The 17,989-nt window shown below is 43.8% G+C and overlaps 1 long non-coding RNA gene across 1 annotated transcript in view; it reads left to right on the top strand.

The window, feature by feature from the left end:
* LOC132593998 (uncharacterized) overlaps positions 1–17,989 on the top strand; it is a 210,740-nt gene that overhangs the window by 85,561 nt on the left and 107,190 nt on the right. The window contains exon 2 of the long non-coding RNA XR_009560127.1: positions 8,548–8,641. This is a non-coding gene — a long non-coding RNA (uncharacterized lncRNA). The remainder of the gene's footprint in view (positions 1–8,547; positions 8,642–17,989) is intronic.

Below are 17,989 nucleotides of genomic sequence, written 5' to 3'. Positions count from 1 at the left end.
CTTGATGTTTGTAGAACTCAATGGTGGGCAGCATTCTTTATGTTACAGTCACTTCCCTTTCGGTCTTAATGTCAACAAAGGTTTAGAAGGCATTTTGTGACCAGTTTGTCCCCAGGGTGGTGGGAATGCGCATTCCCAGGTCTAGAGAGGATTTCAATGACAGGCCACTCAATGTGCTGTTACTGGACTAGGCCCTGTTAACAGTAGACAAAAGCCTCTGGACCACCTGTCTCATCTGGTCCAGGTTCCCTCTTGTTGCTTCTTCCCGTATCTAGAGTTACTATATATTACAATCCTTGATCTTACAGAACTATCTATTTGGTCCATCGTTTCAAGTTGCCTAATCATCACTAATTTTATCAGAGGCTTGGTCGCACATTTGGGAATGCAAGAAAGAATAATTTTGTAAAATAGGCAGAATACAAATAATATAGCTAGTGACACTAGTAAGGTCACGAGTAAGTATTTGAGCTAAGATCTTCTGTTAGATGTGGCTCAGTATCTGCCCAGGTCATCTGACCAGTCTGTTCTGTACCAATTGCTGTCTTTAAGGGAAATGATATATTGGCCTTGTACATAACATTCACCAGTGTCTGCACGTACAAGGCAAGTGGTGGCTCATCTTGACCCCTTACAGGGCTGAGAAAGGAATGTTATCTTCTTCTAAGGAGTCACAAGGCTGGCTCCAGAAGGAGAAAAATTGATCCTCAGGGTTGAGCAGGTATTTCTGCCTTTGGGGAGGTCAGGTGAACACATAATGAAGATGCACAGTGCACCTTAGTGGGAAGGGAGGAAGCCAAGGGTCAGAGAAAAAGCTTTATGTTTACATCTTTCTTGCCTTGCCTTACTTAAAATGTGAGTTTGTATTTCATCAGTGATTAAACCTTATTTGTGATAGGGGTTTACGTGATCTTGCATTTTTGGTGTTTATGGAATCAGGTTAAATACTTTCTTTTTGTGTTTGCTGAAGTTTGGATTTTCTTGAATAAGTTGTCTCCCACCCCACGATTACAAAAACTATCCTCCTGTTTGTTTGTTTGTTTTGTTTTCGCCCGACTAAGGACTGAACCCATGACCCCTACAGTGGAAGCTCGGAGTCCTAACCACTGGACCGCCAGGGAAGTCCCTCTCCTGTGCTGTACTGTGTTGGGCTCAGAAAAGAACCCTCTCCCTGTTCAGAAACTGCCCCCCCAACACCCAGAAACTCTAGCCCTTATTAAGGATCCTGGATCTCAATGTTACAGGAGGGATTTGGGCCAGATCTGAATTCAGTTGGGAGACACATGTCTAATTGGTAACTCATAGTTGCCAATAAACTCTGGAAAAGAAGGAGTTTGGATGTTGCTTCCTGGCCCAATCCTCATTATATTTTAGTTCAAAGACTCACCGTGGTTCATTAGCTCAGCACTCGGCTAGAAACCAAAAAATACATACATTGCGTCCTTAGCAGGAAGTGGTTGGATTTCTTGGAAACAACTCAACGCTGACCTCTGTTCTAAAGACATGGGTTTCCAAATCATGAAAATATTTAACACTAGCCATCTCCTTTCCAGACCATATCCTTTCATGTTCTTCCTTCTTCACTTTCCCTTAGTTTTCTGGGGCGAAATCCCAGCTTCCTCATTTTCTGATGGACTGGGGGCCTTGTTGGGTCTTGGCCCCAACACAACTGGTGCTTGTGGGCACACACTGCAGATTTTTATACATAATAGCCATCTGGTTCCAGATATGCTCCGTTAAACCAAATTACACAATGCATGGCAGTCATGGCTGGGTCAAAGAGAAGAATTTCACTTCTGTTCCTTTGTATACGCACACATAAATGTATGCACACATATTCAATGAAACCGCTTGCATTTTCCTAAAAGCATCCTGTGAGAGAGTGCATTCCCCCGCCCCTTCTCCAGCTCTGCTTCGGTAGAATTTCTGGAGGAGTGCCAACTGCTTGCATACCTTGGTAGGGAGCTGAGTGTTTGCTTAAGGAGCAAAGGGATTCCACCAAAGTGATTTAAGCAGAGATACAGTCATACTTTCCTTTGGGACATGTTATGTCTTGGGGTGGGAAAGGGAGAGGAAACATTTATATTTATGCGCGGGCGCGCGCGTGTGTGTGTGTGTGTGTGTGTGTGTGTGTGTGTGTGTCTCCAATAACTGGTCAAAGAGAATGAATATATTTAGGGCTCTGGACTTCAGTGACCAAATTTTCTTCCATAAACAAGACAGCCCAGTGAAAAACATTGGTTATATTTTGCTGCATTTTCCAGTCTTTTTTCTATGCAAATCTCCACATGAAGTTTCACATGAAATTGACGTGGTTCTTTATTTTCAGTCTAACATCTCTCTTGTTTAGTGCATGAGCATTTTCTCATGCCATGAAATCTACTTTAAAGTATGACTTTAGGGGAATTCCCTGGCGGCCCAGTGATTAGGACTTGGCACCTTCACCGCTGGGGCCAGGGTTCAGTCCCTGGTCGGGCAACTGAGATCCAGCTAGCTGCGCAGCACAGCCATGAACAAACAAAGAAACAAAAACAGCAAAGAAAATATGACTTTATTTTGAGAGAGAAAAAGAGCTTGATTTTTTGTTTCTTCCCTCTTCCCCCTTGGGAATTTCATTACCTTATTTTATTGTGGTTAGAACACTTGAGATTAGCCCTCTTAACACATTTTTAAGTGCACATACAGCGTTGTTGATGCAGGTACAATGTTGCACAGTAGACACCTAGAGTTTATTCATCTTGCTTGACTGAAATGGACAACTTCCGGTTAGAAACATGCTGCCTGGTCACTGTTTACCGTCCTGGTCAATTTTACAGACCCACCTGCCACTTGTGTCTTTTAAAAACAAGGCTGCTCAAATCTCCATTATATAGACACTGCCAGTACATTTGGGCGGGTTTTCGTTGAGGATAAATTCCCAGACATGGAATTGAAGAGTGGGTCAAAGAAATGAAATTTCGTGCAAACTCGCAGTCCATCCCTGAACTGGGAGTTTGGGATTGGTAGATGCAAATTACTACATTTAGAATGGACAAACAGCAAGGTACTACTGTATAGCACTGGGAACTATATCCAATCTCCTGGGAAAACCATAATGGGAAAAAATGTTGTGTTTTTTTTGTTTTGTTTTGTTTTTTGCGGTACGCAGGCCTCTCACTGTTGTGGCCTCTCCCGTTGTGGAGCACAGGCTCCGGACGCGCAGGCCCAGCGGCCATGGCTCACAGGCCCAGCCGCTCCGCGGCATGTGGGATCCTCCCGGACCAGGGCACGAACCCGCGTCCCCTGCATCGGCAGGCGGACCCCCAACCACTGCGCCACCAGGGAAGCCCCAGAAAAAAATGTTTTTTAAAAAAAGAATGTGTATATATGTATAACTGAGTCACTTTGCTGTACAGCAGAGATTGGCATAACATGGTAAATCAACTGTACTTCAATTAAAAATAAATAAAATACAAAAAAATAAAGCTTTTTATTTAAAAAAAAATTGAATCATACAGGAGCGAGAAGAATGCAGTGAACACCTACCTCTCTGCTCAACGCTTTGCTTCAACACCTGTGAATCTGTAGTCGTATATGTTTTAGCCATATATACATGTCTATTTCAAAGTTCATCATTTTGTCTAAACATTGCAGCATCTCACTCCTAAATACTTCAGAGAATAAGAGCAGCCCCCTGTATGACCCCCAATGCCATTTTCCCACCTAAGAAATTAAGTCATGCCCTATATGAATGAATGAAATGAACACATGTAATATTCTGCTCCAACATTTAGAAGAGGACATGCCTGAATGCTGGCTTTTTAAAGTTTTTAGTTTGAGATGATTATAGATTCACAAGCAGTTTTTAAAAAATTTTATTTTATATTGGAGCATAGTTGATTAACAATGTTGTGCTAGTTTCAGGTGTACAGCAAAGTGATTCAGTTATACATATACAGGTATCTATTCTTGTTTGAATTCTTTTCACATTTAGGTTAATACAGAATATTTAGTAGAGTTCCCTGTGCTGTCCAGTAGGTCCTTGTTGGTTATCTATTTTAAATACAGCAGTTACATTCACAAGCAGTTTTAAAAGCCCATGTACACTTTACCCAGATTCTCCCAGTGGTGACATCTTGCCAAACCATAGTACAACATCACAACCAGAATACTGACCAGATATAATCCAGCCGTCTAATTCATATTTTCCCACTTCTTGTGTGTGTGTGTGTGTGTGTGTGTATTTAGGTGTATGCGATTTATCATACACGCAGTCTCCTACATCTGCCGCCCCATGTAAGATGTGGGTCAGTTAATTTCTCTGCCTGTGGATGTCCGATTGCTTCTGCACCATTTGTTGAAAAAGCTTCACTTCCTGTACTGGATCATTCTTGCGCCTTTGTCAAAAATCAGTTGGGGGCTTCCCTGGTGGCGCAGTGGTTGAGAGTCCGCCTGCCGATGCAGGGGACACGGGTTCGTGCCCAGGTCTGGGAAGATCCCACATGCCGCGGAGCGGCTGGGCCCGTGAGCCATGGCCGCTGAGCCTGCGCGTCCGGAGCCTGTGCTCCGCAACGGGAGAGACCGCAACAGTGAGAGGCCCGCGTACCACACACACACACACACACACAAAAATCAGTTGGGATCCAGACAATGGAATATTATTCAGCACTAAAAAGAAATGAGCTATCCAGCCATGCAAAGACATGGAGAAACCTTAAAAAATGCATATTCCTAATGAGAGAAGCCAATCGGACAAGATTACGTGCTGTAGGATTCCCACTACTTGATATTCTGGAAAAGGCCAAACTATGGGGACCATAAACAGATCTGTGGTTGCCAGGGGTTGGGGGGAGGGAGGGATGAACAGGTGAAACTGTTGTGCATGACACTATAATGATGGATACAAGTTGTTATGAATTTGTCCAAACCCATATAAAGTACAACACCAAGAATGAACCACAATGTAACCCATGGACTTCAGGTGATAATGATGGTGTCCCTGTAAGTTCATTGATTGCAACAAATGTAACCCTCTGGTGGGGGATGTGAGCACTGGAGGGGGCTTTTGGGTACGTGGGGACAGGAGGTGTGGGAAATCTTTATATCTTCTGCTCAATTTTTCTGTGAACCTAAAACTGCTATAAAAAATAAAATCTACAAAAAAATCAATTGGGCATGTTTGTGTGTGGCATGGTTTTTTAACCCAGTTTTCCCCTTATGCCTGTTTCCTAAAGTATAAGCTTGAGTGTCTGTCTCAGGGCTGATTCACAGTTATTACTCAATGACCTATTTTCTTTTAGATTCTTTCTGTCATCAGTTACTCTAAAGTTGTGGTTCTCACAGTGTGTTCCTTGGGCCAGCTGCATGGGTATCACCTGGGAACTCGTTAGAAATGCATGTTCTATTGGCCTTACCCCAACCTACTGATTCAGAAATTCTGGGGTGGGACCCACCACTCTGAGCATGAACAAGCCCCTCTAGGGGGTTCTGATGCCCTCAGGTTTGAGAACTGCTGGTCTAGACAATAGCCTTTCTCTACTGGGTTCCTCATGCGAGCCATAGAATTCTGCAAATGGTATTTCAATCACTATTTCTCAATTCTCCCAAGGATGTTACTTGCCTAAAAGCATTCTAGGTGCAGAAAGAAAAGCCCATTGGTTACATCCAATGGATAGAAAATCAGAGGAGAAGAAAGTAAAGGACAGTTTCACAGAAAAAGAGATCAGATTTGTGGTTATCGGAGGTGGGGAGTGCAGAGGAGGAATTGGATGAAGGTGGTCAAAAGGTATAAATCCCAGTTATAAGATAAATAAGTACTAGGGATGTAGTATACACATGATCAATATAATTAACATTGCTGTATGTTATATATGAAAGTTAAGAAAAGTAAATCCTGGGAATTCCCTGGCCATCCAGTGGTTAGAACTCTGCGCTTTCACTGACGAGGACGTGGGTTCAATCCCTGGTCGGGGAGCTAAGGTCCCGCAAGCTGTGTGGTACGGCCAAAAAAAAAAAAAAAATTAATTAAATTAAATTTTTTAAAAAAGAAAAGTAAATCCTAAGAGTTCTTATAACAAGGAAAATATATTTTTTCTTTTATTTTATGTCTATATGAGATGATGGATGTTCACTAAACTTATTGTGATAATCACTCCATGATGTTTGTGAGTCAAATCATGATGCTGTCCAGCTTAAACTTGTACAGTGCTGGAGGTCAGTTATATCTCAAGAAAACTGGAAGAAAAAAATTAAAGCAAAAGAAAGTAAAAGAGTCATCCGTGACATAAGATGTGTTCTAGAGACAAGACTCATTTTGTTGTCCACGAAGAGATGGATTTTGAAATCCATGGAGCTGGAAGTCCAAACACATATGTGGTGTGGAATGTGGACGGAATTCAAGAGAGAGGTCTGGGTTGGGAAGAGAGACATGGGGTGGGGAGAGGATGACCTTGTTAGGTGAGAGTAAAGAGAGAGGGAAGGGCCAAGGACTTTGGTTGAAGTCTGGTAGAACTCAACATGAACATCTTTCCTACCCAATAGGAAGGTGTGACATGATCGGGGACATTATAAACCCAGAATCGTTCCCCAGTGGAGTACGTCAGTGCTTCACCACCCTTATGGTGCCCGTCAGTCACCTAGGAGACCTTGTGAAAATTCAGATTCTGACTCAGTGCGTGTATTAGCCGCTCAGGCTGCTGTACACCACAGATGGGGTGCTGACACAATAGACTTATTTTCTCTCAGTTCTGGAGGCTGGAAGTCCAAGACCATGGTGCCAGCAGGCTTGGTTTCTGGTAAAGACTCTCTCCTTGGCTTAAAGAGGTTGTCTTCTTGCTGTGTCCTCATGGCCTTTCCTCTGTGTGCGATTTGTCGGGGGGGGAGAGAGAGAGAGGTCTCTGGTCTCTTCTTATAAGGCCACCATCCTTTTGGATTAGGGCCTCACCTTTATGCCCTTATTTAAACTTAATTACCTCCTTCAACACATGAATTTTGGAGGACACAACTCAGTCCATAACAGAAGGTCTGGGGTGGGGACCCGAGATCCTGCATTTCTACAAAGCCCCCGGGGGATGCCCAAGCTGCTGCTCTGTGGACCACAAATGAGCAGTAAGTTCCATAAGGTAAGGTAGTCAGGGTTAAGACTGGTCATTCTCGAAATGTTAGATACGGACCACCTGAAACATCCTCTGGGAGCCTGTTAGACATGCAAACGCTCGGGCTCCACCCAGATTTAACTGCATGGGGAACTCCAGGTGATTTTGATGCACACTTAAGCCACATATCTCTCAACCCTGCCCTTCATTTCCCACCTTAACCTCAGAGAATCAGATGCCCCCAAGTCATGATTTTTTCCTTGTGGATGGTGTTTCCAGCCATCGAGAAGCTGGAAATGAGGATGCAGACATGGTTCCAGATGAAGTCGATTCTGAACAAGGGATTTTGGCACCCACCCCTGTTGGGGGTACAGTGGGTTCCAGCCCACCCTGAAGTCCTCAGCTTTTTCCCACTGGAGTATTTCATGGTCAGGAGCTCTGCTCTGTTCTTCCCCTTCACCTGCAGCAGGTGAGAGAAGCAGGCTCAGGCTGTTGTCATGGAAACCACGGCTCCAAGGTGGGGCTGGGGGGCTGAGGAAAGAGCTTCTGATACTGGAATTTTCCAAGCCCTGCAAAAACAAATACCTGCAGGATCAAAAAAAAAAACATCCGGGCACAGAGTTGTGGCATCATGTACGCCTTTTTGAAGGACGGATAAGTGTATCCCACCCGGCCCCCCACCATAAGCCTATCTGTACCTAATAGAAAGTTCTCATTCCAGAGCAGACATCAGTTAAGCATTGGATTCTAAGCAACTTTTCATTTAGTCCCGGTTATTTCAAGTCAGGGAGTGGATAACAAAGAAATAGGAAGGAGAAGGGAAAGATGGTACTCTCAGATGATGGTAGAGCAATGAAGAAATTAAACCAAGCCATGACATAACAGTGACCGTCTTTGGGGTGTTATACCAATGGTGTCATGGGCATGAGGTCTATGGCAGCCTCCTGACGGCCTGTGGGGTGTCAGACCAATGGTGTCATGGGCATGAGGTCTATGGCAGCCTCCTGACGGCCCGTGGGGTGTCAGACCAATGGTGTCACGGGCATGAGATCTATGGCAGCATCCGACAATTTGCTGCCCTTGATCAGTATCCTATTCTTGAGATTTATCCATGTCGATTCAGGTAACATTTGCTGCCGTGTGATAATCACTGTGTGACTACATCATCACTCATTTATTTATTCTCCTCTTGACGGGTGTTCGGGCTGCTCCCCATGCTGATTTTTTTAATGTTTTATTTGCAGTATCCACAGATCACAGTCATTCCTAATATCTTGCACTGTGCCTGATGCAAACATATATTGAATGAAAGAATGTTGCAAGGAATATACTTTTATCATTGCCTCGCCCACGGGGTGGAGAATTTCTCCAGGTCGAATAGATACAGGTGGAGCCACAGGCAAAACACGAATTCTGTTTTTAATAGCGCCAAATTTCTGTCTAAGGGGGTATTTTCTGTGTTTTCTCTTGGCAGCTCCATAAGCAAGGACCTGCCTTGATTTTGTTCTTCAAAGCATCCCCAGCAACTGGTGCAAAGTGAATCCTCCGTTTGTGTATCTCAAATGTGGGTGAGTAAATGAATGGATTATTTTTCTTAAAATTGGCATCGAGATGTCTAGACATCTATTTATCCTACCATTTCATTGAACATGTTATCATGACATTAAGTGTTCCTCTAGAAACAAGATCTCTTTAGGAGGAAAGAGATCTTTCCTTTTATTTTCTTTTATTTCATTTTGATGATCACGTGTGGTATCATGATTGCAGATGAATACCTTTGTGCGTGCGTCGTACACACTTGTTGCCAACTTCTTGCTGTCACAGAGACAAAGCTGATAACCGCTCTGTAGATTTCCGAATATTTGTGAATGTTCGTGGACATTCGATTCCCAGAAATAGACTTGCTAGGTCAAAGCGCACACACTTTTTAGACTGTGGAACCTATCACCAAACACATACTCAGCCACCAGCATTTGAGCATGTCCACTTCCCTGCAACCTTCCTAACTTTATTATTCTTTATTCAGCTTTGTCACTTCAAAATATCACCTTCCCTAAACCTTTTGATTCAGATGTGTGTTCTGATATTAAAAGCGTAATGGCATATCTTTTTGGTGTTTATTGCACATGTAAATTTCCTCCTGTAAATAGTTGATCCACGTTCTTTGTCCGTTTTTCTATTTTGGCGTTCAGCTTTTCCTCTGACTTGACTCTTCATGTATTAGTGAAATTAAGTCCTTGACTATAATCTCTATCTCTACATATTTGACCTGGGATGACCATTTCAGTCTTATTTATGGTGGAGGTTCCCCTCATACGTGCGTTTTCAATTCTTGTGGAGTCAGATTTATAGGATTGTTGTTATTGTATGCTCATTGACTTTTTGCCATGTTTAGTAAATCCTCCTTCATCCCATAGCTTCAAAAACATTCCCTTCTGTTTCCTTGCCACGACTATGAAATGGAAGCTATGTGTCCTCTCCTCTGCCCCAAACACTGCTTTCCCTAGTCAGACAAAACTCTAGGGCCGAACTCTTCAAAGGAATAGCCACTGGTCACTTGTGGCTGTTAAGCATTTTATTTTATTATCATTTTGTTTTTCTTTTTGGCCGCACCACACGGCATGCGGGATCTTAGTTCCCCGACCAAGGATCGAACTCTGGGCCACGGCAGTGGAAATGTGGAGTCTTAACCACTGGACCCCCAGGGAAGTCCCTACTAAGCATTTTCAACGTGGCTGGACTGAACTGAGATATGCCACACGGTGGGTTTCAAGACTTGGTATGAAAAAAAGGATGTAAAATATCTCATCAACAATTTTTACATCCATTACGTGTTGAAACAATAGCATTTTTTGATATACTGGGCTAAATGCAATGTAATAGTAAAATCGATCCCACCCATTTTTAAACAGGGAATAGAAAACAAAGATGGTGAATGGTAATGGCTAATAGAAAACTTAAAGTTTCAAGGCAGCTTGAATCGCAATCCTATGGCATCACTCTAGGGTCCTTCAACACAGCGTCTGTTGCCTCAGGAAAGATTTGTGCCCAACCTAAATAAATAGAAAAGAGGTTTCGATGGCAGAAGCCTTTCTGAGTGGAGACTCTCAGTCCGTGAGAAGTCGTTTGAATGTCAACATCTGACCCAGTTGCCAGATAAAACCTCAGTTCAGCAACCCACCGTGGAGTTTTTCCTTGATTAATGACCTCAATGCTGGACTGCAATCCAAGCAATATATATGTTGCCATCCAACTCAGGAAGGGACTGGCTTTCTCGGAAAGAGCACAACCCAGCCAGTGTTCTGAAGACCTCTATTTCCAAACCATAAAACTATGAAATGCTAGCCATCTGTTTTGCAGACTGTGTCCCTGATTTTCATCCTTCCTTGGTTTCCTTCCCCCAACCCCCTCTTCCTTTTCTGGGGGTGAATATCCTACCCTCTCATTTTCTGGGTTCCTGTTGTGAGGGGCTGTCAGGGGTCCTGGTGTGCAGAGAGTGGTTGTGTGTGGGTATTTCACCTTGTGGTGCAAGATGCCAGCCTACCCCCAGCTGAATAAAACTCTGTAATGCATTCAGAATAAAACTAAATACGTGAGAATACACTTTTTTTTAATGTTTTCATAACAGCTTTATTGAGATATCCTTCACATGCGCTACAATTCACCCATTCAAATGGTATTATTCAAAGAGTTTCCGTAATATTCACAGAGTTGTACAACCACCATCACAATGAATTTTAGAACGTTCACTCCAAAAAGAAATTCTGGGCTCATTGGGGGTCACTCTCATTTCCTCCCAACTTCCCCCAGCCCTAGGCAACACACTATTCTGCTTTCTGTCTCTATAGATTTCCTATTCTGAATCATACAATATATGACTTTTTGTGTATAGCTTCTTTCACTTAGCTTAATATTTTTTTAGTTCATCCATGTTGTAACATGTATCAGCACTTAATTCCTCTTCATGACTAAATATATTCCATTGTATGGATAGACCATATTTTATTTATCCGCTCATAAGTTGATGAACATTTCAGTTGTTTTCACTTTTTGGCTATTAGGGATAATGCTGCTGTGAACATTTAGGTACAGGTTTTTGTAGGGAGTTGTGTTTTCATTTCTCTTAGGTATATATCCAGGAGTGGAAAACCTGGGTCATATGGTAATTCAGTCCTTAACCTTTCAAGGAGCTTCCACTGTTGTCCAAAGCAGCTGTGCCATTTTACTCATTGTGGTCGTGATTTAAATTTCCTTGATGGCTAATGATATCGAACATCTTTTCATGTGCTTATTGGTCATTTGTATATCTTCTTGGCACAAATGTCCGCTGAGAACCTTTGCTCCTTGGTCACCCTACACCCATCCAGTTTTGGAACAACTGGTCTACCCATGACAGGTTAAAACTTTGAATTTCTGTGGCTGCAGTGTAATTGGGGAAAACAGAAAGGGTACAAGACTGATTTAGGCAGTAACCAGAGAAATTGTTTAGAGACAGCCTTAACCGGATCTGTTGATGGATGAGTTGTGTTGTACAAGATGAGGTCAATTTTGAATTTTGTTGAGGCTGAACCTCCTAAACCAATAGAGCTCGGAAAGGTTCCCAGTTAAGGCTGCAATGTTGAAAGGTCACTCTGGCCTCAGGGAAGGAGGCGGGAGGAGGAGAAAAAAGGGGGGCAGGGAGATACCAGGGGAGCTGGCCGGGGCCACTTCCATGCCAGGAAATATAGGAAGTAGTTAAATCTTCTAAAGTACTTTTATAGGGCTTCCTTGGTGGCGCAGTGGTTGAGAGTCCGCCTGCCGATGCAGGGGACACGGGTTCGTGCCCCGGTCCGGGAAGATCCCACATGCCGCGGAGCGGCTGGGCCCGTGAGCCATGGCCGCTGCGCCTGCGCATCTGGAGCCTGTGCTCCGCAACGGGAGAGGCCACGACAGTGAGAGGCTCGCGTACCGCAAAAATAAATAAATAAATAAAGTACTTTTATAATATGAATTTGTTTGTAAAGAGTATACACAGAAAAATGTTATGTGCAAAATAAAACTTAGAAAATTTCCAGAGTATAAGATAAAATAAAAATAGGAGTTCCAGTCATTTACTTCTGCACGTGACCACGTTTGAGACAACTGATCTAAGCACCACACTGTGGAGCAAGCCCAGGGTAACGGCAGAGTTTTAGGAGAGGATGAGGAGGATTGGGGAATTATTTAGGGGTGAGTGGAATGGCTGAAGATACGCTTTGGAGGGTGATTTGATCTGATGTGCAGATGGACTCGGTTTCTCATTTCTCACGTGATCCATTGTGAACGGACCGAGATGGAAGTGCCAAACCTCATCTGATTTGCAATTTATCTGCAGCTCCAGAGGGAGGTCTGGGCTGTGGGGTCACTGGGCTGGGCATCGTGGAGAAACAAATTGTTAGGTGTAACCAGGGGAGAGGAGGAGATGGCAGTGAGGAGAAAGAACCAGAGCAGGAGCCAACACAAAGTCCTAAAAACTCAACCTGGAGATACGCATCTCAGTCTCTAGCCTTCCTTGAGGGTCTGGGATCTACCCGGACACTTTCAGGACCTCCCTTTCCCGTGGAGGCAAGACACAGTTCATTCCTGTTGAGGCAACAATTCTTACTCAAAAAGCAGTGGCTCACACGCCCTATGGCAACCTCCTCTCTAAAGAACTCATCCAATGAGTATAAGGCTGTTTCATCAATGGTAGATGACAACTTAGAAACCTTGGATAAATTTATGTATTTTTCCTTCGGAAACATCTGAGAGACTTATTGACAGGATACCATGTTATTTTCCCAGGTGTGTGGGGTTTTTTAAATTAATTAATTAATTTGGTTGCGCCAGGTCTTAGTTGCGGCAGGCAGGCTCCTTAGTTGCGGCAGGCATGTGGGATCTAGCTCCCTGACCAGGGATCGAACCCAGGACTCCTGCATTGCGAGCGTGGAGTCTCATCCACTGCGCCACCAGGGAAGTCCCCCCAGGTGTGTTTTTAATTTTGAAGATTTTAAGTTTTCATTTGTAAAAATTTCATTATAAGTTATATGTGGGTCTCTCATTTTTGTTAAGCTTTGTGTATTTTATGAAATTGCATTTAAATGATCTTCAAAAAAAGAACTCATCCAAGAACGTACTTTAAAGTATATAAAAACCATGATGTGAGCACTGGTGGAGAACACTGCAGGCTTGAGCCCCCTCCCCCATCCGTTTCAAGAGCTTTAATCTGCTGTGATTGGCAGGTTCAAGCTCCAGCCATTGCTGTGGAAACCAAGGCTGCAGAGAACGACATTTGCTAGGGCTCTGGAGTCAGCTGTCTGCGGGTTTAAGACCCCAGCCTTGGGCTTCCCTGGTGACACAGTGGTTAAGAATCCGCCTAGCAATGCAGAGGACACGGGTTCGAGCCCTGGTCCCAGAAGACCCCACATGCCACGGAGCAACTAAGCCCGTGTGCCACAACTACTGAGCCTGTGCTCTAGAGCCTGCGAGCCACAACTACTGAGCCCACGAGCCATAACTACTGAAGCCCTCGTGCCTAGAGACTGTGCTCCACAAGAGAGGCCACTGCAATGAGAAGCCCCCGCACCGCAACGAAGAGTAGCCCCCACTCGCCATAACCAGAGAAAGCCCACGTGCAGCAACGAAGACCCAACGCAGACAAAAATAAATCAATAAAATAAAATAAATCTATTAAAAAAAAAATTAAGATCCCAGCCTCGCATACAGCAGGCAGTTAAGCAATGTTTGTAGCGGGAACAAATCTTTGTCTCCTCCACCCCCAACATTCTGTGCGGTAAAAATGATCTTCTCGTCGTGAAAGAAATATTTGGAAAGCTGAAATTTTTTAAAAAATCCTTCAGGTTGTTGAGGTATGATTTACATATACAACGATTTGCCCACTTTTACTGTATAGTTTGATGTGTCTTAGGGATGGTACTCAGTCATGGAACAGCCATCACAATCAAGACAGAGAATTTAAAGGACTTCCTTGGCGACCCAGTGGTTAGGACTCTGACATTTTTTACCCAGCATAATGTTTTTGAGAGGCATCCATGCTGTTACAGATTAACGTTTTGTTTAGTTACATTAATTATTAAATAATTAATGTTTTATTCCTTCTTATTGCCCAGTAGTTTTCCATGATATGGATATACGACAATTTATTTATCTATTTTCCTGTTGATGGATACCAATAGGTTGCTTCCAATTTTTGGCCGTTATGAATAATGCTGCTATCAACATCCAGCCTTTCTATCAGCATTTCAAGATTCCTCCCAGGTGTTTGCAAACCTAAACTATTGTACTTTTCTTTCATTCTTGCCAGTTGCATAGAGAGAAAAACGATCTCTCCTCTTGATTTTGCTGTCCGGTTTTTAGATTACAAATGAGATGGACCACCTTTCACTGTTCTTTGCATTGGACTTTCTGTTTTATGTTCAGATCCTTGCCCATTTTTTCTATTTTGACGTTTGACTTTTTCTCACTGATGTGTAATTACAAATTGTAATGTAGCATATGGTGCCTTTGACGGTCTTGTATATTACAGTGATTTCCCCGTTTTCTTCTGACTGGTTTACGTTTTTCTCCACTCCCTGTGTAAATTTTCAGTTGCTCTGCAGCCACATTTATCAACATTTTTGTTTATGGGTTTTGGTTTTAGCATTATAGGTTGTGTTGCCCCATCCACCCCAAGGTTATAGAAATATTCCCCCGTGCGGTCTTGTGATGCGTGAGATGCCCTTCTCCATCCCAACACTGCCCTCCTACCCTCAGGTAGAAGCTCTAGCCCTCCAGGGACACTCCAGTCTCCCAATGCTCAAGGAGGAATTTGAGCTAAACCTGAATAGAAAAGTGGGTCAGAAGGGAATGACATTTCTGACTCAATGCCCACAGTCCCTGAGAAGATGCAGTTAGAATGTCAACTGCCAGATGAAATTTCAGTTCAATGACCCACCGTAGAATTTTCTCCTCGATTCAGAAGCTAAATGCCCAGCTGGAATCCAAGCAGTGGAGATGTTGCCATCCACACTCAGGAACAGAACGGTTTCCTCGGAAACAGCCAGACCTGGCCACTGTTTGGAGACCTCTATTTCCAAACTGTAAAAATACTTCATTCTGGCTGTCATTTTACAGACAGTGTCCCCTGGTCCTGTCAGTAATCATCTGGGGGCAGTTTTTTCCCCCTTCCTTATTTTCTGGTTCCATGACGTTCAGCTGTGACTCCAGTGTAATCCTGAATACACTCGTGGGAATAAATTTCTATAATTGGTTCAATTCAAAACCAGATCAATAAGAACTTACTTTTATTACTTCACCTCCCTGTGTATGTGTAAATTAAGTTCACACACACATACTTCTCTCCCAGGGTTTGTCTGCCTTTTACATAACTATTATGCGTTCTATTCTAACTATGATGCCTATTTTGCATAATAGTAACTTTGTGGAAACACAGCCTCACAGCAAATGACCCGTTACTTCTTGTTATGGGCTGAATTGTCTCCCCACAAATTCATATGTCGAAATTTCAGCCACAGCACCCCAGAATGTAACCTTACTTGGACAGAGCGTCTTTACAGAGAGAATCACGTTAAAATGAGGTGATTAGGGTGGGTCCTAGTCCAATAGGGCCAGTGTCCTTATAACAAGAAGAAAATTGGGACTTCCCTGGCAGTCCAGTGGTTAAGACTCGGCGTTTCTGCTGCAAGGGGCTCGGGTTCCAGCCTGGTACCGAGGGAAGACCCCGTGAAGACACGGGGGAAGACGTCTTGACAGCTTACAAACAAGGAGAGAAGCTTGGAACACATCTCCTCAGACCCCATGAAGACACAGGGGGAAGACGTCTTGACAGCTTACAAACAAGGAGAGAAGCTTGGAACAAATCTTCTCTCATGGTCCTCACAAGAAACCAACCCTGCTGCTGCCTTGATATCGGTTATGCACCCTCCATACCTGGGAGACAATGCATTTCTGTGGCTGAAGCTGCCCCATCTGTGGTACTTTGCTCTGGCAGTCCTCGCAAATTAATACGCTTCCCCAGTCAGAGTGTCCCCAGCCCCATCCCATGTAGGAATTCTGGAACTTAGATTTCTTGCAGATGATGATAAGAAGCTGAATCTTTATCTAAAGGGCAACATGAATCCATCAATGTGTTTGAACCCTAGAAGTGGACATGGGTGTCTTTTCTTCCCTCTCTGTGTGTGTCTGTGTCATAATCTGCTCCTCTTATAAGGACACCAGTCAGATTGCATGAGGGCCCAACCATATGACTTCATTTAACTTTTAATCACCTCTTGGAAGGCCCCGTCTCCAAACACAGTCACCTTCGGAGGTCCTGGGTGTTAGGACTTCAATGTATGAATTGGGGTGGGGGACACAGCTCAGCCCAGGACACCACTGGTTCTGTTTCTCCGGTAGAACTCTGACTGATACCAGAATATACATTTCTGCTTTAGGGAACTGGGCTGGCAGCCTCCCCCTCTGAGAAAGGGAAGGATTTGGAAGTATAAAGTATAGAGACCTCCTAGGAAGAGGGAAGAGCTTGGTCTGCCTCTGTGATGGGAAAATGTTTTCTAACATTTTACTCTTCAACAACAAAAAAACCCGAATGCCCAACCTCCATTCAGATCTGTCTCTGTGTACCTCATTAATTCCCTAGAAAGAACTTCTGCAAGTCCAATTACTGGGTCAAAGGGGATGCATGGTCCTCGTGATTTGCTTGTATTCCTGAATTTTATTCCCAGCCGCGTGGCTCAGCCATAATCCCTGTTTATTTGTTGTTTTGTGTTTCTGTTTAGTCATGTTCCGTGCACAGACGGGCATAGTATTTTGCTTGAAATTGAGGCTATTGGGACTTCCCTGGCCGTCCAGTGGTTAAGACTCCGAGCTTCCAATGCAAGGGGCACGGGTTTGATCCCTGGTAGGGGAACTAAGATCCCGCATGCCGCACAGCACGGCCAAAAAAAATAGAAATTGAGGCTGTCTATAGTTTTGCAGTTTATCATCCGTTTTTTTCCACTGATGAGGATGTCTGCATGATGTGAACTATTTCTTCAGGATTTTGATGGCATTTTCAGAAGGAAAGGGATTCATTATTTTCTCTTGATCACCACAGTGCTAAGTTCTCATCTGATATGCCATTCTTGTATGTTAAGGTCTTGTTTCTAATTATTCCCTCTCACCAACATGCTGTGACAATCCCCTTCTGTCTACATCTTTGTGCACTTGGGCTGCAGTAATGAAGAATCAATCCTTTGAACTGGATTAGTGGGAAGACCAAACCAGACACATTATGGCCTTGATGTGTACAGCATTGACGAACCGTCTGTCAGAAAGGTCACCGTCTGGCTGATCGGTGGAGGAGGGAGTGTGGAGGCCGAGGAACAGAGAAATGCTGCATGATTCACCCGGTGCAGAGGGGAGGAGGGAGAGGCTGTGAAAGCCACCCAGGAGTCTGGCCATGGACGCTTGGGCCAGCATGGTGACAGGGATGTGGTCAGGAGAGCAGAGAGGGCGCTGACATGGAAAGCGAAAATGGAGGGACTTCCCTGGTGGTCCAGTGGTTAAGACTCCGCACTTTCGATCCCTGGTTGGGGAACTAAGATCCCACATGCCTCTCTATGCAGCCAAAAAAACAAAAAAAAGTGGGAATGGAAAATGGGAATCGTGCAGTGAGGGGAGATCTTTACCCCTGGGGAGAAGGTTTTAGAGTGTCCAGGGACCAGATGAAACCTCACACAGCAATCTTGGAATGGTCCCTGATCTGTGAGATTGATTCCTGGCTATAGTGCCAAATATATATAGATATTTCTATTTCTATTTCTGTTTGGGTTTTAGGGGGTTTTGTTTTCTTTTGGTTTTTGGGGTTTTTTTGCGGTACACGGGCCTCTCACTGTTGTGGCCTCTCCCGTTGCGGAGCACAG

This window comes from Globicephala melas, chromosome 19 (genome assembly GCF_963455315.2).
Source record: "Globicephala melas chromosome 19, mGloMel1.2, whole genome shotgun sequence".
Lineage (NCBI taxonomy): Eukaryota > Metazoa > Chordata > Mammalia > Artiodactyla > Delphinidae > Globicephala > Globicephala melas.
Note: the sequence above shows the minus strand (reverse complement) of the source record. Positions and strands in the feature narration are given on the sequence as shown.